Below are 23,141 nucleotides of genomic sequence, written 5' to 3' on the forward strand. Positions count from 1 at the left end.
GAGAGAATGAGACGGGATCTAAGGAAACTGGAAGAGTGGTCGAAGATATGGCAGCTGAGATTCAATGCCAAGAAGTGCAAAGTCATGCATATGGGGAGTGGAAACCCGAAAGAACTGTATTCGATGGGGGGGGGAAAGGCTGATGTGCACGGAGCAGGAGAGGGACCTTGGGGTGATAGTGTCTAATGATATGAAGTCTGCGAAACAATGCAACAAGGCAATAGCAAAAGCCAGAAGAATGCTGGGCTGCATAGAGAGAGGAATATCGAGTAAGAAAAGGGAAGTGATTATTCCCTTGTACAGGTCCTTGGTGAGGCCTCACCTGGAGTACTGTGTTCAGTTCTGGAGACCGTATCTACAAAAAGACAAAGACAAGATGGAAGCGGTACAGAGAAGGGCGACCAGGAAGGTGGAGGATCTTCATCGGATGACGTACGAGGAGAGATTGAAGAATCTAAATATGTACACCCTGGAGGAAAGGAGGAGCAGAGGCGATATGATACAGACTTTCAGATACTTGAAAGGTATTAATGATCCAAAGACAACGACAAACCTTTTCCGTAGGAAAAAAATCAGCAAAACCAGGGGTCACGATTTGAAGCTCCAGGGAGGAAGATTCAGAACCAATGTTAGGAAGTATTTCTTCACGGAGAGGGTGGTGGATGCCTGGAATGCCCTTCCGGAGGATGTGGTGAAGACCAGAACTGTGAAGGACTTCAAAGGGGTGTGGGATAAACACTGTGGATCCATAAAGTCAAGAGGCCGCCAATGAAGAGTGGGTGACTCGCCAGAATGATGGCTACTGCCTGGAGACAATACCCTTATTCAATAAACGTACACATGCTTACTGTGACTCCAACATCGTTCTAGCTTCAACAGCAAGAGGAAATGTGGAATAAAGGATCTGCACTCATAAAGGGGGGAGTAGCTGGCTTGTTACGGCGGTTACTACCCCAAACCAAATAAGCCTGTTACTTCAATTTCTATGCATATACAGCATAGTTCTCTGCTTCAACGGCAGGGGAGAAGAAAAAACTGATACTACACACATCCAGCAGAGCTCTCTGCTTCAACGGCAGGGGAGAAGAAAAAAGGGTTCGCACTCACAAAGCGGGGAGTAGCTGGCTTGTTACGGCGGTTACTACCCCAAACCAAATGTGCCTGATACTTCACTTTCGATGCATATCCAGCATGGCTCTCTCCTTCAACAGCATGGGAGAAGAATAAACTGATACTTCAAGCATATCCAGCATAGCTCCCTGCTTCAACGGCAGGGGAGAAGAAAAACAACCAATAAGGACTGTATAACATAGTCTGAGTAAAACAAGCATGGGTGTAGCTTGCTTATTGCGGCGGTTACTACCCCTACTACCCCTAACTAATCAAGCTAGATATTTCACTTGGATGCAGCTCCATCACTGCTTTCTACATTAATGGTGGGGGTGGAAGGGAAATAGAACCAAGAGCTAAGAGAAACAGATAAGTATGAGAGAAAAAAGTGTGTGAAGCTTGCTGGGCAGACTGGATGGGCCGTTTGGTCTTCTTCTGCCGTCATTTCTATGTTTCTATGTTTCTATTCTCCCTAGGCTGGTGGAGAAGGCTAAAATAGAGGTGAGGCATGTCGGGCGAAGCCGTCTGAGACTGACAGATGCAACAACAACTAACATACATATAAATCTAAAATAGTACATCATCACATAATAAAATAAAACTGGAGTTCTCAAATCTGTCCTTAGGCATTCATCCGCAGCCAGTCAGGTTTTCAGGATATCCTTAATGAATATGCATGATAAATGTTTGCATAGGTAGGAGGTAGTACATGCAAATAAATCTCATGCATATTCATTAAAGATATCCTGGAAACACAACTGGCTGGGGGTGGGGGACCCAAGGACCAGTTTTAGCATCCCTGCAATAAAACATAAATGTAATATAATTACTAGAATTAATAAAATTACTCTGCAAAAGCCTGTGCAAAAAAAAAAAAGCCTTTACCTTCTTTTTAAATTTCAACTATTCCTGCTTTTTTGGAATTTCAAAAGGTGAGGTGTTCCATAAAAGAAGACCTTAAACAGGCCGGATTTTAAAAGGGTTACGCACATAAGTTATGCGTGTAACCCTCTTAAAAGGCCCTTGCGTGCACCGAGCCTATTTTGCATAGGCTCGGTGGCGCGCAAGTCCCGGGGCTTTGCAAAGAGGGCGTGTCGGGGGCGTGTCGGGTGGGCAGCACGAATTTTGGGGCGGGGTGGGAGGCGTGTCGGGGACATGACGCCAGCCCGGAGGCATGGTCGAGGCCTCCGGACCAGCCCCCGGGCCCCCCCCCTACCCAACAAAGGTAGGGGGGGTTTAGATAGGGCCGGGGGGGGGTGGATTAGGTAGGGGAAGGTGAGGGGAGGCAGAAGGAAAGTTCCCTCCGAGGCCACTCCGAAATCGGAGCGGCCTCGGAGGGAACAGGCAGCACACGCCGGGCTCGACGCGCACAGGTTGCACAAATGTGCACCCCCTTGCGCGCGCCGACCCCGGATTTTATAAGATACGCACGGCTACGCGCGTATCTCATAAAATCCAGCATACTTTTGCTCGCTAGTGCGCTGTTTTTTAAAATGTACCCCAAAATGTTTTTGCCTTAACCTTACAAAACAATGAATATCACATGCTGGTACCACAAGTAACAACTGGGATGATGAATGCAAAGTACTTGTTGGGATATACCATGAAACTTTTTATCAGGTAAACAATAACATTTAGAATAAATGGCCTTATATAATAATACAAGCCACTTTTTTGTGTTCTCTTTTCAAATGGTAACCAGTGAAGTTCTTTCATATATGGTTTAACATTAGTTCTAATTGCAGTGTTCTGAACCAAATTGAGCACTTGAATTAAATATTTCATCACTCAAGCATATTGCCCCTCTATAGGTCCTTGATGGGAGCTTGCTTAGAATACTTTGTGCAATTCTGGAGACCATACCTTCAAAAGGATATAAACAGGATGGAGTTGGTCTAGTGGGTGGCTGCTAAAATGGTTAGTGGTCTTTGTGCTAAAGCATATGGAGATACACTTAAAGATCTAAACATACATATCCTAGAGGAACGATTAGATAGGGGAAATATGATAGAGACATTCAAATATCTCAAAGGTTTCCATGCATAGGAGGTGAGCCTCTTTCAATAGAAAGGAGGTTCTAGAATGAGGAAGTCATGAGATAAAGTTGAAAGTGGGTAGACTCAGGAGTAATTTTAGGAAACATTTCTTTACAGTGAGGGTTATGGATGTGTGGAACAGACTCTCACTGGAAGTGGAAGAGACAAATCAGTGTCTGAATCAAAGAAAACATACAATTAATACAAGGAAGTGATGAGAATTATAATGCTAAGTTAATTGGATAGATGGGCAGATTGGATGGACCATATGGTCTTTTTCTGCTGTCATGATTCTATGTTTCTATATAAAGAGTTGCAATAGTCCAGATTAGTGAGTACCAATGGTTGGACTACTATGCTAATCTAAACTCCTCACATGATAAAAGATTCCTTATAAGTCTCATTACCCAAAGCTTAAAAATCTTATAAGCAACCTTTTTAACTTGTGCATACAATGACAGCTTCCATTCAAGTATCATACCAAAATTACCAGTTTCTTCACTTACTTTTTAATCACAATCCCCTAAATTAATAGACAAATTGAGATCTGAAGGAGATTTCTTTCCTAGTTACAAAAGAGTGGTTTTGTTACAGTTTAAAACCCACCCATTATCTCCAAAACATTGTTTTACTAATCAAAACCATGGCTACAAGTTCCTATAGAAAATAGCCCTTCTTTTTCACTTGAAATAAAGAACTGTACCTCATCTGTATTTAGGTATGTTCCCTTCCCAACATCCTCCTCAGTAAATAGCAAGGCAAAGAATTAATTCAGTTTTTCTGCTATTTCCTTGTCCTCCCTGAGTACCTCTTTTACCCCTCAGTCAGCTAGCAGACCAATTGACTCCCGCAGAAGCTTTTTGCTTTAAATGTATTTGAAAAAGCACTATTTTTTAAATTACTTTTTGCCTCTATGGTAAGCTTCTTCTTAAATTCTCTTTTGGCCTGTCTTAAGTACCGTTTTACATCTAACTTGCCAGTACTTACTCACTGGCAACTGTGATGCATTCAGTAGGGCTCTGAATGATTCATTGTGCTGAATCATTACAAATGATGGTAGCTTTGTTCTGAATCATTACAAATGATTCAGAACAAAGCTGCCTTTGATCATGCTGAACCACAAATCCAGATATTGCTTTTCCCAACAATCCTCTAATAAGGTGCATTCATTAAATATTATAAAAAGGAGTATAACACTGTTGATTGTTATCAAAAAATGGACAATGTATATATTCTCATTATTTTGGGGCTATAACTAACAACTCCTATTCTCAATAACATCCATGTACTTTGCACCTGCTGTATGTTCATGCAACCAAGAAGGGGGTAAAATAGTGTGCATACTTTTTGAAAATATCAATTACATATGCGCACCTGGGAATGGAGTGTCTTAAATCCTACTCTAAAGAAGCATGCCATGAAAAGCCTGAGCATAATTTTAACTGAGCAGAGGACTACTTTCAGCCAAGCTACTTTACCCAGGTAAACGGTTTAGAAAATTGTTCATCCCACGATGTAAATTACATGAATGGATCAATAAGTGGTAAAAAAAAAAAAAAAAAAAAAAAGCCTGTCTAAAACATCCCTCTACTAAGGGTATTAAAAAGATCCTTCATCATGCTCTGTGGGCATACTGTGCTGTTCTGACATGGATAATGGCCCACACACACACACACACACAACCGTAAATGCCCTTTCAAACTCTTCCCTTTCTTAAAAGCCACCATGTAATGATCATTGAAAGGTTTGTATGCTAATCAGCGCTAAGGTCTGCATGGTAAATTGAGTTAACATGCCAGTTTTAGCACCAGCATTATATGGGGCTTTAACACCCAAAAAAGAATATTATGCCAAAAAAATTCACCACCTCCAATTCAACCCAAAGGCACTATTTACCCTAGTCTCAAACCTCACCAAACCCAACATGACTACACCCCAAGTCCCCTCCACACAGACCCGATGCAATGAAATTGCCCTCTTCTTTAAGAACAAAATATCCAACATCACTGCCAAGTTCACCCCTAATACCAAAAACTCCCCCAACACCAACAACATAACCCCCCCCACCCCACACACACCCACCATCCTCCCTTCGTTTGAACCCTCCTCAACTCTAGAAATAGAGAACATCTTAAAAAAGATGAGACCTTCCTCCCATCCCTCGGAAACCATCCCAACTAAACTTCTTCTCGCTATTCCTAAAACAATAGCCACCACACTCTCCAAAATCGTGAACTGCTCCCTGGAACACGGCCTGGTCCCTAACTCCCTGAAACAAGCTGTGGTCAAACCCATTCTAAAAAAACCCTCCCTTGATCCCTCCAATCTATCTAACCTCCGTCCTATCTCCAATCTCCCTTTCCTCTCCAAAGTCATTGAGAAACTAGTAAACTCCCGTCTCTCTGAATACCTGGAACAATCCAATATACTCCGACCAACACAATACGGTTTCCGAAAACACCTTAGTACGGAATCCCTACTCCTCTCCCTTACAGATACAATCATCAAAGGAATGGATGCCGGTAACTCCTACCTCATTGCCATGCTAGATATTTCCGCCGCTTTTGACACCGTAAATCACAACATCCTCATCAATACCCTCATCAGTATAGGAATTTCAGGTACTGCTCTTTCTTGGATAAAGTCCTTCCTCCAAAACCGTACCTACACAGTCCTCACAGACAATTTTACATCCCCTCCTGTTAATCTCGACTGTGGCGTTCCCCAAGGATCCTCCCTCTCTTCCACCTTATTTAACATTAACATGCTCCCCCTTACAAACCTGCTCTCTAACCTTGGTATCACACATTTCATCTATGCGGATGATGTGCAAATCCTCATCCCTTTCAAAAACTCTGTGCTCACTGCTATCCAAAACTGGAACACCATTCTCGCCTCAATAAACCAGCTCCTCACTGACATGCACCTAGCCCTCAATCCGCAAAAAACTGAGCTCCTCCTCGTCTCCTCTAGACATGCAGCCACACCCACCCTCTCCACCCTCCATTCCCCCAACCTTCTCTCTAACACAAGAAACCTGGGTGTTATACTTGATAACCAACTAACCTTCAAACCATATATCAAATCTATCCTTAGCAGCTGCTATTTCAAACTACAAACCCTCAAAAAACTAAAACCCCTTCTCTACTTTTCCGATTTCCGTACAGTACTCCAATCCATAATTTTTTCGAAAATTGACTACTGTAACGCTCTCCTACTTGGACTCCCTTCTACCCACATCAAACCTCTACAACTCCTCCAAAACGCTACTGCTCATATCCTCACCAATGTCAATAAGAAAGACCACATCACTCCCACCCTCATTGATCTCCACTGGCTTCCCATTCACTCACGAATTATTTACAAGACCCTCACCCTCATCCACAAAAGTATTACTAACGAACACTACAACTGGCTAAACCCACCCTTCCTCCCTCGTACCTCCACAAGACCCACCCGTGCTTCCCTCCGTGGAACCCTTATCCCCCCCCTCCATAAAATCCACTAGACTCATCTCCACCACCAATAGAGCCCTTTCCCTTGCAGGCCCCTCCCTCTGGAACTCTATGCCTCTTGACCTACGTACCGAAACCTCCACACCTACTTTCAAAAAGAAACTCAAAACCTGGCTTTTCCTCCAAGCATACCCCCTTTCCTCATCAGCTCCACCAACTAACATGCTAGCCCAACCCTCATCTCTCTCCCACATCCCCCGTTCAGGTCCTACACCCAATACCCTCCCCCTCTAATGATTCATACAATTTTTGTATATAACAAGTGTACATATTTCTCCCTCGAATCCCAATTCATATCTTATCCCCATGTGTCTGTTTGCACCCTCCCCCCTGCCCCCCCATTTGTCTCGACTACCCCCCTCCATCCCTCCCTTAGTTATTTAGTTATTTATTCTGTTACTGCGTTTATGTTATACACCGTTCTCTGTAAAGGCTACGCCTATATATCTTTTGTTGTAAGTTACTTGTAAACCGGCACGATGTGCAAACGGTTGCCGGTATATAAAATTAAATAAATAAAAATAAATAAAATGAATGAAATGATATGCAGAATGCTGCAGTGTTACCATGGCTGCAATAAAGACAGCATGGCCATGGTAATGCAGCCCATGCTCTGCACATTAGGCTTCCCTGTACTGACTAGCCTAAAATAAAAGGGCTGGTTAGGGCAGGACAACCTCACCCTCTTTCCTCTACCAGAGCACAGTTTGACTTTTGTGGAATCACTCTAGAAGAAAATAGTTGGGTCTCCAAATACCCTCTCCCCTCATGAAAGCAATCAGGCTTATTAAGCCTTCATAACCATCAACCACTGCCAGACCTCTACTTACTTTGTGATAGGTTCCTCCTGAATTTCTGCCAGCAGAAGGGAACCAGTGTCCCTCCTACCAGCTGTGGCACCAACATATCTGGGAACATTTGATTTCCAGTCACCCTGAGAATGCGGCTGATTAATATGCACACACACACACACACACACACACACATTAACACATTCACATGTTCACTCTCATACTTACTTTCATACACATACATGCTCATTCTCATTAAACCCACACTACTCTCATTCACCCCCAGACTCTCACACATATGCACACTCACTCAGTTCTTCCCATCTTTCACACACGCACGCACGCACACACACACACTCACCTCAGTAACAGCAAATAAACACTGTTCAATGCAAAACACTTTGGGGTAGATTTTCAAATGTGCGCACACTACCCGGCACGCACACATTTATGCCCGATTTTATAACATGCTCTCGCAGGAGTGCGCATGTTATACAATCAGGGGTCGGCGCGGGCAAGGGGTTGCACAATAGTGCACCTTACACGTGCCGAGCCTGCTCCGAGCCGTCTGCCTTCTCCCGTTCCCTACCCTCCCCACCCCACCCACCCTTCCCCCCTAGTTTTTCCTTTTTCTTTCTTTTATTTCCAAACTTACTTCAGCCCTGGCGTGCGCTGGCCAACTGCCGGCGTGCAATCCCAGGCACAGTGGCAAATGGCCGCTGTGCCGGGAGCCTCTGACCCCACCCTGCCCCTGGACCACCCCACCCCGTCCTTATCCTGCCCCCAGACTGCCCTTTAGTAAAGCCCTGGGACTTACATGCAAGTCCCCGGGTCTTTTGAAAATAGGCCCGGCGCACGTAAGACCAGTTACGCGCGTAAATCTTTGAAAATCCGGCCCTTTCTGAATGAATTAAAAAAAGAACCTAGGAACATGCCATACCATATCAGCACTAAATCTCAGCATTCAAAACAGCAGCAAACTTGTCTATGAAAAGGCACCAATGCAAATATTATTTAACACCCTCTTGACTACTTACTTCATAGGGCATTCCTGGATCTGGGACCGACCTGGCGGAAATTCCCCTAGAGCAGCTTCATTGGTCCTCATATTCTTAGCACCTGGTGCCTCCACCTGGAGAAGAAAGTGTTAATGGGTGGGATTTCCCTCCCTTTACCCCAGGAATACATACTGGAACTGTGAACAAGGCTAGCAGTATGTACAAATATATATTGATTTATTAGCACTATATAAGGATTTCCTCATGACTATGTACATCGCTAATAGGATGTCAAACAGCACACTTATCTTCTCATGGGTAATAGTCTCAGGCCACACAACTATATACATTTCTACATTTCTGGCAATTTCGGATTATTGGCTCTCACAGTATAGCACCATATAGAAGGAACCTCTTGCATTCCTATTTAATCAAGTATTATTATTATCCTCCCCCTTTTATCCCAAGTCTCAGCCATGTGAAAAGATGCAACTGGGCTGGTGGGCAGTGTTGGCCTGGGGGAATCCATTGTATTTAAATCCCTGTCATTTCCATGGTGCTGCTTCCGCTCTGCTGAAAGGTCCATGACAATGCTGGGGTCCACACCCTCCTGGGGGCCCTGACTCCACCTACTGGAATGTTGTTGGGGTCCATGACCTTCTGGGGAACCTGACTGCACCTCTGGACCTGCCGCTAGGGTCCCCTTCTTCCTGGGAACGGTTCAATCTGCTGCTGGGGTCCACATTCTTCTGGGGGACCTCTCAATCTGCTGCTGGAGTTCCCTTGCTCAAGGGGACCCTGGGTCACCTCCCAATCCACCACTGGGGTCCTCTTCCTCCTGGGGGGACCATGCAATCTGCCACTGGGGACCCCTTACTTAAGGGTCACCTCCCTTGGTAGCAGGGTTTTTTCTTGGTCCATGACTTGTTTAGCATTCAATGATTCAGGCCAGTCTCAGCTTTCAGTGATTTTAGCTTCGCTGAGCTCATGGCCATTCATTCGCTGTTACCCAGCCTGCCTGGGTCACCTTATCTTAGCCAAAAAGCCAAGATCCAAGCAGGGCCATGGAAAGAGAATATGTGTATACCTTTCTATCCTGCCTGGTTTTTTCATTTCTGTTGTCTAAGAACTGGCCACCCAAGGGTCTTACACCCCTTGTTAGTCAGAGTGAGAATCTGTTTGTTTCCTAGGACTGTTTTTCAGTACATTTTTCTCATAAATCCCTCTCATTCAGAATTCTCCAATGTAGGACTTTTCCAGTCATAGTTTTATAATATTGGATTTTGTTATCCTTTGATTTAAAGTGATATTTCTCTGCAAGTTACGAACAGTAGTCCAGGGGGCTGTGACATGCAAATTCTCCTATCTGAGTCTCTGACTCATCTATTCAATGGTCATTTAGGCCTTCACAGTAAGAGGTCTGGCAACCTTTTCAATCTCATTGTGGGTTTCTTGGGCTGATGGTTCATGTTACATAGCTCAAAATAATAAATCCAGATGATGCCAGACACTCATATGATCAATACTAAATTATAGAAAAGTCTAGCTAGAGAATGAGATGATTGTATGTGTTTTGAACTGGGGAAACCTCATAAAGTGCCAATAATGGGCTATATGAAAATGCCTCTATGGCTACTTAATCCAACTCCAATATAGTGGTTGTTGGAGAAAGGTTATAATCATTGGAAAACTCCAGCAGTCCAGTGTAACTTTGGTGGTATACAACAAACTGATGTTATACCACTTACAACTCACAGTTCTGACGCACAGATGTTGTATTCAAAGCTTCATGCAATCAGTCTTTTAATCCCGACACTGCAATGTTTTGAGTGAGTTCTCTTCATCAGGGAGTGACTTTTAAGCATGGATGGTATCCATATGTCTTAGCTGTGAAAATACACCTGAAAACATATTCAAACACATACAATCTTTGTGATGATGCAAAGAACATCTATATTAAACATGGCATGATTTGGAAAACGTAGGACTCACTCAATAAATGATAGCAAAACTGCTTCTTTCATTTGAATGTTGTGCTTACGCTGAAATTGTAGCAATGCTGATTTTCTGGGTCAAAGTGCTTCTTCCTTTCTCGGACTAACGGAGTATACAAATGAAAATGAAAATTTTTTTTGCCCATAATAGAACTCTCGAACAGACATCGTGGACAAAACATATGATGAGCAGTGAAAAGAAACTTACTTACATGCGCAATTGTGAAAAGTTCTTATCGCTGCTATGGCACTGACAGACGGCGGCCCGAAACGCTGGGTTATAAGGCTGAAAAATTCCCGCCGATTTGTGAAAGGAAATGACGTGAAAGACCAATTATGGTCATCTACGTCATCAATCCGCCATCTTTGATTGATTAAGGTTTTCCAAGCAACACCCCTGGTATCAGGGATAGGGCACTGTGTGCAGGAAGATCACAACACCCCTGGTATCAGGGATAGGGCATTGCATGCAGGAAGATCACAACACTCCCGGTATCAGGGTTAGGGCACTGTGTGCAGGAAGATCACAACACTCCTGGTATTAGGGATAGGGCACTGCATGCAGGAAGATCACAACACCCCTGGTATCAGGGATAGGGCACTGCGTGCAGGAAGATCACAACACTCCCGGTATCAGGGATAGGGCACAAGTTCTAGTCACATTGACTGATCACATTACTTTTTTTGTCAAGCTACCAACTGTTTCCATTTCCCATCCCCCATATATTGTCAGTGGGAACCTTGGTAACATGAATAAGTAAGAGGGCAGCCAATGGGAATACATATTCATTCCTAAACTGACCTTAACTGACCTGAAAAGTGTCAAATTGTATCATTTTCTGTTAGTGCGCACTAACAATGGTTAGTGCACGCTAACTTCCTGTTAGCGCGCGCTAACTCCCGTTAGTGCGTACTAATCGGAAAAACCGATTTTTTAACTAAAAAATCGTGCCAAACTCGATTTTCTTCTCCTGCCAGACGATTTCGATCGTTAAGACGATCTGGCACACGATTCACATCCCTATTCTATATCATATATATTCCTCTGACAAGTACCTCGCCAAAAATAGAGAGGAGTTTTGGCTATTTGGAGTATTTCATAACCTGCCTATAAATTACATGATAAGCTATGGGTGGGAGGGCTGAGAAAAACAAACAGTCTAACTTCTGTTTAGTTGCTGCCTTACTGACTATTGAAAGCACAAACAAACTAAATAATATTCCCCAATAGTTAGCTTTGCCCCAATACTTTTAAAAAAGAAAATTTCCCAAGCAAAACTTACTGATTCCTTTCAGCCCACAAGCAAGCTGATCCTCTCCTCTCAGTGCTCCCACTGGATTGAACATAGACTTTGTTGATATTATGAAGGACTTGGGTAGGCACGGACTATGGTTTCTGGGGTTTTTAAGGTAGTTGAGGAGTATGATAAAGACTGCTGATTCCCTAGGCTGGGGGGGGGGGGGGGGGATTAGCTTAGCTTTTATGACATTAGGATTAAATAAAGATATGTATCCCTTCTTCTGGATTAAATATGATTGATAACTTGGGGATCTTATCCTGGAATATAGATGGCTTTGGGATCACCTGTGAAGTGCGCCAAAATGATTACCTCCTTGCGCAGACACAAGGCTTAGATTGCCTGTCTACAAGAAACACATCTAAATGATCAAGAACATAATAAATTACTTAGAGAGTGGGTGGGACATTTTTTTTATTCTTCAGCGGGAAACAGGAAGGGTGGTGTTGTGATTATCTTGGGAAAAGGGGTAGCTTTTGAGCATGTTTCCACACATAGAGATAATGCGGATGTTATGGGGCGGATTTTCAGAGCCCTGCTCGCGTAAATCCGCCCAAAACCGGGCGGATTTACGCGAGCAGGGCCCTGCGCGCCGGGAAGCCTATTTTACATAGGCCTCCCGGCGCGCGCAGAGCCCTGGGACTCGCGTAAGTCCCGGGGTTCTCCGAGGGGGGCGTGTCGGGGGGCGGGCCCGGTCTTCGCGGCGTTTCGGGGGCGTGTCGGCAGCGTTTTGGGGGCGGGTACGGGGGCGTGGCTACGGCTACGGCCCGGGGCGGTCCGGGGGCGTGGCCGCCCCCAGGTCGCGGCCCGGCGCGCAGGAGGCCCGCTGGCGCGCGGGGATTTACGCCTCCCTCTGGGAGGCGTAAATCCCCCGACAAAGGGTCGGGCGGGTGGGTTAGGTAGGGGAAGGGAGGGGAAGGTGAGGGGAGGGCAAAGGAAAGTTCCCTCCGAGGCCGCTCCGATTTCGGAGCGGCCTTGGAGGGAACGGGGGTAGGCTGCGCGGCTCGGCGCACGCCGGCTATACAAAATCCATAGCCTTGCGCGCGCCGATCCAGGATTTTAGCAGATACGCGCGGCTCCGCGCGTATCTACTAAAATCCAGCGTACTTTTGTTTGCGCCTGGAGCGCAAACAAAAGTAGGCTATTCACGCGCCTTTTAAAATCCACCCCTATGTGTTTATAATGGGGAAAGTATGTAGCCAGGCCATTAGGGATGTAGCACTTACAGCCCTAATATATATTCCCACCAGTTTTTTGAGGAACTATTGAAAGATTTGACCATTCATGCTACGGGGACCGTAGTATTAGCTGGGGACTTCAATTATGTAGCTGATCCCACCATGGATAGGCGAATCTGAGTGCCCATCCCAAAAATGGGGCATAATCAGTGCATACCTTTTCTGTGTAAACACTTCCTACTCCTTGATGTGTGGAGGGTCATGCACCCAGAAGAAAAAGATTTTACAGACATTTCGAGAGCACATGAATCCATGTCCCGGATTGACTATATTTTGGTTTCTGATGCTAGTTTCTCTAAGATTCATAAAACAGAAATAGGACCCAAAATGTTCTCAGATGTTACACTCGCCGGCCGCAGCAAACCATGACCGGCACCACTCATCCGCAGCCCCTCGCTCCCTCTGGCTTCCAGCATCCTTGCCACTGCAGCGAGTTGCTGCCGCTGCTCCTCTCCTGTTCCAGCCCTCCTGCAGCTCGCAGGGCGGCCGAGAGCTGCCGACCACTGCTCCCATCCGGGCCTTCCCTAGGCGCGCATGCGTGCCACCTTGGCTCCTATTGCGGTGGTTAATACCCCTAACTAATTAAGCTATTTCACTTGGATGCAGTTCCAACACTGCTCTCTACATTAATGGCGGGGATGGAAGGGAAATAGAATAAAAAAAGTTACTATGAACCAAGAGAAACAGATAAGTATGTGAGAGAAAAAAAAATGTGCGAAAGCTTGCTGGGCAGACTGGATGGGCCGTTTGGTCTTCTTCTGCCGTCATTTCTGTTTCTAAGAACATAAGAACATGTCATACTGGGTCAGACCAAGGGTCCATCAAGCCCAGCATCCTGTTTCCAACAGTGGCCAATCCAGGCCATAAGAACCTGGCAAGTACCCAAACACTAAGGGGCGGATTTTCAGAGCCCTGCTCGCGTAAATCCGCCCAAAACCGGGCGGATTTACGCGAGCAGGGCCCTGCGCGCCGGGAAGCCTATTTTACATAGGCCTCCCGGCGCGCGCAGAGCCCCGGGACTCGCGTAAGTCCCGGGGTTCTCCGAGGGGGGCGTGTCGGGGGGCGGCCCCGGTCGTCGCGGCGTTTCGGGAGCGTGTCGGCAGCATTTTGGGGGCGGGTACGGGGGCGTGGCTACGGCCCGGGGTGGTCCGGGGGCGTGGCCGCGCCCTCCGTACCCGCCCCCAGGTCGCGGCCCGGCGTGCAGGAGGCCCGCTCGCGTGCGGGGATTTACGCCTCCCTCTGGGAGGCGTAAATCCCCCGACAAAGGTAAGGGGGGGTTTTAGACAGGGCCGGGTGGGTGGGTTAGGTAGGGGAAGGGAGGGGAAGGTGAGGGGAGGGCAAAGGAAAGTTCCCTCCGAGGCCGCTCCGATTTCGGAGCGGCCTTGGAGGGAACGGGGGTAGGCTGCGCGGCTCGGCGCGCGCCAGCTATACAAAATCGATAGCCTTGCGCGCGCCGATCCAGGTTTTTAGCAGATACGCGCGGCTCCGCGCGTATCTACTAAAATCCAGCGTACTTTTGTTTGCGCCTGGAGCGCAAACAAAAGTAGGCTATTCGCGCGCCTTTTAAAATCCGCCTCTAAGTCTATTCCATGTTACCGTTGCTAGTAATAGCGGTGGTTATTATCTGATAGCAGATAATGAACTTCTCGTCCAAGAACTTATCTAATCCTTTTTTTAAACACAGCTATACTAACTGCACTAACCACATCCTCTGGCAACAAATTCCAGAGTTTAATTGTGCGTTGCGTGAAAAAGAACTTTCTCCGATTAGTTTTAAATGTGCCACATGCTAACTTCATGGAGTGCCCCCTAGTCTTTCTATTATCCGAAAGAGTAAAAAAACGATTCACACCTACCCGTTCTAGACCTCTCATGATTTTAAACACCTCTATCATATCCCCCCTCAGTTGTCTCTTCTCCAAGCTGAAAAGTCCTAACCTCTTTAGTCTTTCCTCATAGGGGAGTTGTTCCATTCCCCTTATCATTTTGGTAGCCCTTCTCTGTACCTTCTCTATCGCAATTATATCTTTTTTGAGATGCGGCGACCAGAATTGTACACAATATTCAAGGTGTGGTCTCACCATGGAGTGATACAGAGGCATTATGACAATTTCCGTTTTATTAACCATTCCCTTTCTAATAATTCCCAACATTCTGTTTGCTTTTTTGACTACCGCAGCACACTGAACCAATGATTTCAATGTGTTATCCACTATGACGCCTAGATCTCTTTCTTGGGTAGTAGCACCTAATATGGAACCTAACATTGTGTAACTATAGCATGGGTTATTTTCCCTATATGCATCACCTTGCACTTGTCCACATTAAATTTCATCTGCCATTTAGATGCCCAATTTTCCAGCCTCACAAGGTCTTCCTGCAATTTATCACAATCTGCATGTGATTTAACTACTCTGAACAATTTTGTATCATCTGCAAATTTGATTACCTCACTCGTCATATTTCTTTCCAGATCATTTATAAATATATTGAAAAGTAAGTGTCCCAGTACAGATCCCTGAGGCACTCCACTGCCCACTCCCTTCTATATATATATGTTTAAAGGGCCAATGGTGGGAAAAAGCGATCTGGGCCTTGTGATAATGTCAGACCTCCCGGCCTACTTAAAGACCGCCTCTAGCTACAGCTGACTGACTTGGCAACAAGTTCTCTGGATCCTGTTTCAGCATGTCTGCTTCAGAGGTTCCTGTTCAGTGTTCCTGCCTCAGCGTTCCTGATTTGGAGGTCCTGATCTCAGCCTTCCTGTTTCAGAGGGCCCGGCCTCCACGGCCCTGCATCGGAGGCTCCGGCCTCAGAAGTCCCGGCTTCTACATCCCAGCTCAGCTGCCTCCTCTTCACACCTCAGTGGCGGACATGAGCCTAACATCTCCAACTCTGGCCCCTTCGGACCCGTCTTTGACCTCATTGCTTTCTGCTGCCTGCCTCTGACCTTGGATGGGAGTTGACCATTGCCTTCTGCCGCATACCTCTGACCTCGGACCGGACTTGACCATTGTCTTCTCTGACCACAGACAGGACTAGGTTGTCATTTCGCCTGTCAGCTCCAGCTCTAGTCTCCTCAGACCCAAGACCCAACCTCGGCCACTCTCCGGGACCAGCCACACAGAGGTCCACCTAAGACCAGCTGGCCCCGGCACCCAAGGGCTCAACCTGCAGGGAGCGAGGGCTGGTTCTGGCAAAACTCCCACCTGCCTCTGCTTCCCATCCGGCCTTGCCTCCTGATGGTGGGGACCTGTGGGTTTCCTCCTCTACTGGCAGGTCGGCAAGCAAAGCTGTTTCACAACAACTTATTTCGACCCCCTGACGAAGGCACAACCGAAACACTGGTCTGTGTCGGGCTTTAACAATTTGAGTCTCTTACACGATGGGAGTATGGCATTTCTTCGCGCTACCAAGCTATTAAGCTAAGTAATATCCTTTGGAAAAATTGAAGAAAATTATGCATATGACTTATTTTAATTTTTACTAATTGTTGTTCAAGTTTTGCACTGAAGCATACAAAAATTTTCATTACTTGACCTATGATTATACTTTTTGGCGCATTTATTACCATGCTATTTAGCATTATAAGGCGCCTATGTATGAGGTCTAATCAATGAGAGAAAAAATTCTGTTTGTTGCACCCAGGGTGTACATATTTGAGTTTGATTTAGTGTGGTACATCAGTGTTTATTTTTCTGGTTATTTATACGACTGATACCACCATCCTAATTGTTTGAGAGAAGTGTTGTGACAAAGATTAAACAGGGGCATACTTATATTGAGGCCCTGAATGAGATAGGAGGGATGAGATGGGAGGGATAAGATGGTCATCGGCTGAGAATATATGCAAAATATTTAGATCTTTTTATGAACAGTTGTATTGTAAGGAAGTTGTGGCTGGGGCTAATGAAGCAGAGGACTGCTTTTTTCAAGGGTTATCTTTGCTGAAGGTAATGGAATAACAATTGTCTTGGTTAAATAGACCGTTCACCTTGGCAGAAATTATGGAGGGAATCAAATCCAGCCCCTTATATAAGACACCAGGCTCTGATGGGTTCAATGCTGATTTTTACAAGATTCTGAATGAGGATCTGGGAGTCACTGTCAAGGATTTCTTTTCCGAGGCCTTGCACCAAGGTTCCTTTCCTAGGGAAGCCAAACGGGCATATATCATGGATCTCCTAAAGGGGCGGGGTGGGGGTGGGGGGGAGATCCGTTACAACCGGTTTCATATAGGCCAATATCCCTTTTGAATTTTGACCTAAAACTCTTTGCTAAAATTCTGGCTACCAAATTAAACTCAGTGCTTCCAACCTTAATCTCTCAAAACAAGCGGATTTTACACAGGAATGGACAGCAAGTAAAATATAGTAAGATTATGGAAAGCTATGGCCCAGAGTCAATTCTACAAAACACAAGCATTGGTGGTGGGTTTTGATGTTGAAAAGGCATTTGACCAGGTGGCCTGGTGATACTTATTCTCAGCACTGCATAGATACGGGTTTGAAGGTGATACTCTACAAAATATCTCTCTACTATTATTGAACCATGTTCTTTTATTTTAGCTAACGGCTGTATGTCCCAAGAATTTGACCTTAAAAGATGCACCAGGTAAGGCTGTCTGCTCTTCCTGCTCCTATATATTCTCTCTTTAGATCCTCTATTGTGGAAAATAACAAAAGATCTGGAGATTCATGGATTTGAGGTGGAGGGAGAATTGTTTAAGATAACGGCATTTGCCAATGATGTCTTAGTTTTTATGATTGATCCTGTCCCCTCATTACAGAAAGTTATGGCCCTACAGAAACAATTTGGTGTTTTCTCAGGCCTCAAAATAAATCTCAACAAGTCATAGGCTCTGGATGTCCTAGGGAATATGAAAATGCAATGGCCGGAGTTCTTTCCCTTGCTTTGGGTTGAAACTGAGATATCTCAGGATTAAGATATCGGTTGATATATCAAATATTTTTAATAGTAATATTCTTCCCCTGCTATTAAGGACCAAGCAGAAATTGACAGAATGGCAGACATTACCCCTTTCCATCAGCCGTAGGATCCAATTATTTAAAATGATGGATCTGCTTAGATGACTATGTATTACAAATATTACCAGTTTAGCTTAAACTGAAACATTATTTGGAATTGGACAAAACCCATTGTGGGTCAACTGAGATTCTTCCCGGGATTGGGGAAATCAATATTTTTAAGTTTGGCTCAAAAAGGGTTGGTTTCTCTGCGTCAGTATCTCCAGGATGATACGGGGGTGATTTGCTCTTTTATTGACCTTAGATCAGAGTTTGACTTATGTCACAGGGAGTTCTTTGTGTACCTACAAGTTAGACATTTCATTGAATGTGATTTATTAAAAAGGTCCCAATCACTTAATACTCAGTGGTTAGATAAGTTTTTCTTACTACCGCCTGGGAAGAAGGTGCCTTGTGCCTCCCTGACCAAGGCTATCAGGGGCATCGAGGCACCAGATGATTTGCAGGACTTGGCTTGATGTTGGAACCAGGAGCTAGATGTTCTTATCTCTCATAAATTGTGAGTTCAGTTTTTGTCTGCACATTTCTATTTATACTTTATGTGGCTTTATTCTGTATTTGGTGAGGGTTTGTGTTCTGCATGCAAAGACTGAGATGAAGCATTCTTTTAACATGTGGTTTCTCTGTAGGGATCTGTAGTAGCTTGGACTGTTCTGTTTTCCTGATAGGAGGTGTATTGATATTTTAGATTCTGGTGTAATATTTGTGGTATTCTTTTTCATAGGTAGGGTTGTTATTCTTTGAGTGTTGGAAGATAGTACTGTGTTGATACGGGAGGACCATGCCGAAATATATCACAATAGGTATGATGCCATATGAATTCCAGGATGCAAAGTTTTCTTGTTGGCATCACAACAGTGCATGAAATTATCACAATGTGTATATTATGTTTACCTCAGAATGTCACATTTCATGTAAAATATGTTATAAATGCATAATTTAAAATTGTGTATCGGGAGGTGGTTGGAGGGCGTCAGGCTGTAAGGTTTGCTTAGGGTGCCCAATACCCTTGTATTGGCCCAGTGCACAGCAGCAATGCTCCACCCCACCCAGGCATAGTTCATCATGTTTCAGGTCCTAGCACGCATTTTAGACTCCTTGGTTCGTGTTTCAAGATGGGTCAGGTGGACAGTACGCCCCAGTTAACAGTCACGCCGCTGATCACACAGGATGGCAACCTTCCGCTAAACATTTCACATTCTATGATGCTTCCAACCTTTTCCCCTAGGGTCAGAAACCTAGGTGTTGTCATGGATAACCAACTGAGCTACACAGGTTTCATCAACAACACGGTAAAAGAGTGCTACTATAAATTCCAAGTTTTAAAAAGACTAAGACCCCTCCAACACTTCTATGATTTCAGATCAGTTTTACAATCAATCATTTTCTCAAAAATCGATTATTGTAATTCACTTCTTCACGGCCTTCCAGACAACTCCCTAAAGCCTCTACAGCTGTTACAAAATGCAACTGCTAGGATTCTTACAAAGTCCAACAAAAGAGACCATATAACACCAATTCTAAAGAATCTCCAGTGGCTCCCAGTCAAATTTAGAATACTCTATAAATTCTTATCAGTCATCCATAAAGCCATTCACAACATCACACCGCTGGACCTCAAAATGCCTCTTCAACTTCACACCTCTTCCCGCCCGCTTAGACTAGCTCAAAGAGGTACCCTACAGGCTCCATCTATTAAAACCTCTTTAAGAAAAAGAGCTCTTTCCACGGCCGGCCCCAAACAGTGGAATTCGCTCCCACCGGACCTCAGGCTGGAACAATGTCCAAACACGTTTAAAAAAAGACTAAAGACTTTTCTGTTCTGCCAAGCTTTCCCATAACATCACGGACCCTCCACAGCTTCTTGGACTGCCATCACCCAGGGCCTTCCCCTAAGTATACTTCCCATTTATTAATAAAGCGATAGTTTCACCTTTCCCTCCTCCCCCCCTTCAGCCATCCCTCCCCTACCTGCAGGCTTGATACCCCACAAGTCCAGCTACTACTCCTCTTTATTTCTCTGGTTCTTCCAAGTTATGTTCATCCAAGTTGTTCGATTCCCTGTTCAATGTAAGACAATTGTTGTCATTGTTCGCGTGCTTGTTGAATGTAAACCGAACAGATAAGTAACCCTGTTACTTGAACTTCGGTATATAAAAGCTATAAGACTAAGCTATATAAAAGCTATAAGACTAAGAATTTGCCTGCTGTTTTTTGTACTTTGAACTCTCCTATCTGTGTATATAGTTGGTTTACTCATATTGAGTTATATTTATAGCTAGTTTTCACCCCCCTGTTTAATGTACTCTATTGGTTATATGTAAGGGCCCCGCCCAAAAGTTAATCTTGTTCCGCTGTTATATGTAAGGGCTCTGCCCAAATGTTTTTGTTTTTTGTAAACCGATGCGATGTGTCAACGGATGTCGGTATAAAAGAGACCTTAAATAAATAAATAAATAAATAAATAAAATAAATGCTGAGCTTAGTCTTGTCTTGCCTCCTTGTCTTTCCCCTATCAACAGCACAGCGACCTGACTATCTCCACTCTGCCAGCCTGTCTTGCCCCTATCAACTTTCTGCCACTCTGCCTTGCTGCCATACACCAGACGATTCTACTCCTTGTGGTGTTCTTGCCACTATCATGATTCCTCAGTGTGTTGATGCTAGTCTTTCTGCTGCTTTGTCCCTTTATCGGCACTTTGTGGTTTTTTCTTATACCCATTCTGCTTGCTATGTCCCCCTTCATTGTGCTGTAGGATGTTGATGCCACTTGCTTGCCACTTTATCTGTCGTGCTGCATTCGAGGGTTCATGCAACTGTTATCGGTGCTCTCTTTTGAAGCTGTGGTGTGTTTTTGACACTCTCGCTGCTGCTTTGCACCTCTGTTAAAGCACTCTTGCCATTCCTGGTACCCCTTTGCCCCTTTACAGTGCCTTAGGCTATTCATGCCACTTTGGTGCCACTTTGCCACAGTCTAAGTACCTTGGAGCTCTTTTCTCATTCTGATGATTTTTCCCCAGAGGTTTCATCAGAATTGATAAGAAAACCCCAATTCTGCAGCCAAAATAGGCTGCAAATACTTCCCCATTGACTTTAATGGCAAAACGAATGAAACTAATGAACAAATTGTTTTTTCCCCCTATGAAACTAATAAAACAAATTTGGGTCCCAGCGAAATGGAAACGAAAATGAAACACATTTTTTCCTTCTGCACATCCCTAATAAATACTTCTCTATGAGGGTCTTGTAGAGAGTCTGTCTCTCTCTCTCTCTCTCTCTCTCTCAAAAATGCATTAGTAATACTGTTTGATGAATCTAGCGGTAAGTTTCCTTTGTAAGGTGTCCCCATTTTTGATTTATTTCAGTTATGACGATTGGCTACTAGGGGTATTGGGGGGTGCTCTTCTCTTTAGGGCTGCATCACTAGTGAAGAAAAACGGGCGGATTTTCAAAGCCCTGCTCGCGTAAATCCGCCCGGATTTACGCGAGCAGGGCGTTGCGCGCCTATTTTCCATAGGCCGTTGGCGCGCGCAGAACCCCGGGACGCGCATAGGTCCCGGGGTTTTCGGAAGTGGGCGTGTCGGGGGCGGGGCCGAATGACGCAGCGTTTTGGGGGCGGGGCGCGGCATTTCGGGGGCGGGCCCGGGGGCGTGGTTTCAGGCCGGGGCGTTCCGGGGGCATGGCCGCACCCTCCGGAACCGCCCCCGGGTCCGGTCTCGGCACGCCAGCAGCCCGCTGCGCGCGTGGATTTACGTCTCCCTCCGGGAGGCGTAAATCCATGGATAAAGGTGGGGGGGGGGTTTAGATAGGGCCGGGGGGGTGGGTTAGGTAGAGGAAGGGAGGGGAAGGTGAGGGGAGGGTGAAAGAGCATTCCCTCCGAGGCCGCTCTGATTTCGGAGCGGCCTCGGAGGGAACGGAGGCAGGCTGCGTGGCTCGGCGCAGCCGGCTGCCCAAAATCGGCAGCCTTGCGTGCGCCGATCCAGGATTTTAGAAGATACGCGCGGCTACGTGCGTATCTTATAAAATCCAGCGTACTTTTGTTTACGCCTGCTGCGCAAACAAAAGTACGCGATCGCGCAGTTTTTCAAAATCTACCCCAAAGGTTTTCTGTACTGCACCTTCTAGAGGGTGGAGTGGGAAAATTTAAAAAGCTCCACAATGGGCTAAATACCTTCAGAAGGTTAAGGTTGTGAAAGAATGGGATAGGGAAGTGGGTATTGAGGTTTAACCTGAAGAATGGGATCAGATTATGGAGAATACATTGAAGTACTTTTGCTCTTTGAGCATTATAAAGTACCAGGATAGTGTTATGAGAGCTTATAGTATATTACTCTGCTTCGCCTTAAAGTGATAGACCTTACCAAAACTGATCTTTGCTGGCAACAGTGTGGAGAAAAGGGTTTGTTGTTTCTTGTCTTATATTTGTGCTCTGTTCTTAAGGCCTTTTGGGTTACTATTGCATATTGAACAAGATATATTTGGAATAACTACTCCTGATGATCCTAGGCTGAATGTGTTTTTCTGTGCTCCTTCTAACCTTATTGGGTAAGCAGTTACTTGTCCTCAAGAAGTTATTTGCAGTTGGTCATCGGGTCTCGCTGCAACATTGGAGAAGAGTGGAACCCCCAATTGTCAGGATTTTTTGAAGTGAGTAGTTGGATTGAAATGAAACTTTTATCTGCAAAGTTACAAAGTAAATTTTGGGTGGCTTTGAAGTCAAGTTCTTAAATTTCTAACTGGCTGTAAGGCGCACATTTTGAGATGATGTTTGGATCATCATCTGCAAGGTGGGTTTGGACTTCTTCAGAGCTCTTTGGGGGTTTTAGGGGTGGTGGGTAATAGTGGGAGGGTGGTTGGGGATGTGAGGGATAGGGAGTTGGGGTTCATGGAAATGCTTAATCTGTGGTTGGAATATGCTTTTGGCTATGATTCTGTTTGAATGCTTTTCTTGCTGTTGATGATTATGCTTGTTCTTGTTTTGATGTGTGCTTTGGATTTTATAAAAAGTAAATTAAAAAAAATCATCTCGAGTGCCTTTGATGTCATGTGTGCTGTAAGTTACCGACCCAAATTCTAGGAAGTACCCTTATATATTACTTTACTACTGACCATT

The 23,141-nt window shown here is 45.0% G+C and overlaps 1 long non-coding RNA gene across 1 annotated transcript in view; it reads left to right on the forward strand.

Moving 5' to 3' along the window:
• LOC115095389 overlaps positions 1-22,655 on the forward strand; it is a 49,672-nt gene extending 27,017 nt beyond the window's left edge. Inside the window, exons 2-3 of the long non-coding RNA XR_003857759.1 lie at positions 17,549-17,594; positions 22,582-22,655. This is a non-coding gene — a long non-coding RNA (uncharacterized LOC115095389). The remainder of the gene's footprint in view (positions 1-17,548; positions 17,595-22,581) is intronic.
• The last annotated feature ends 486 nt before the right edge of the window (positions 22,656-23,141 follow it).

The sequence above is a fragment of the Rhinatrema bivittatum genome, chromosome 7 (assembly GCF_901001135.1).
Source record: "Rhinatrema bivittatum chromosome 7, aRhiBiv1.1, whole genome shotgun sequence".
Taxonomy (NCBI): domain Eukaryota; kingdom Metazoa; phylum Chordata; class Amphibia; order Gymnophiona; family Rhinatrematidae; genus Rhinatrema; species Rhinatrema bivittatum.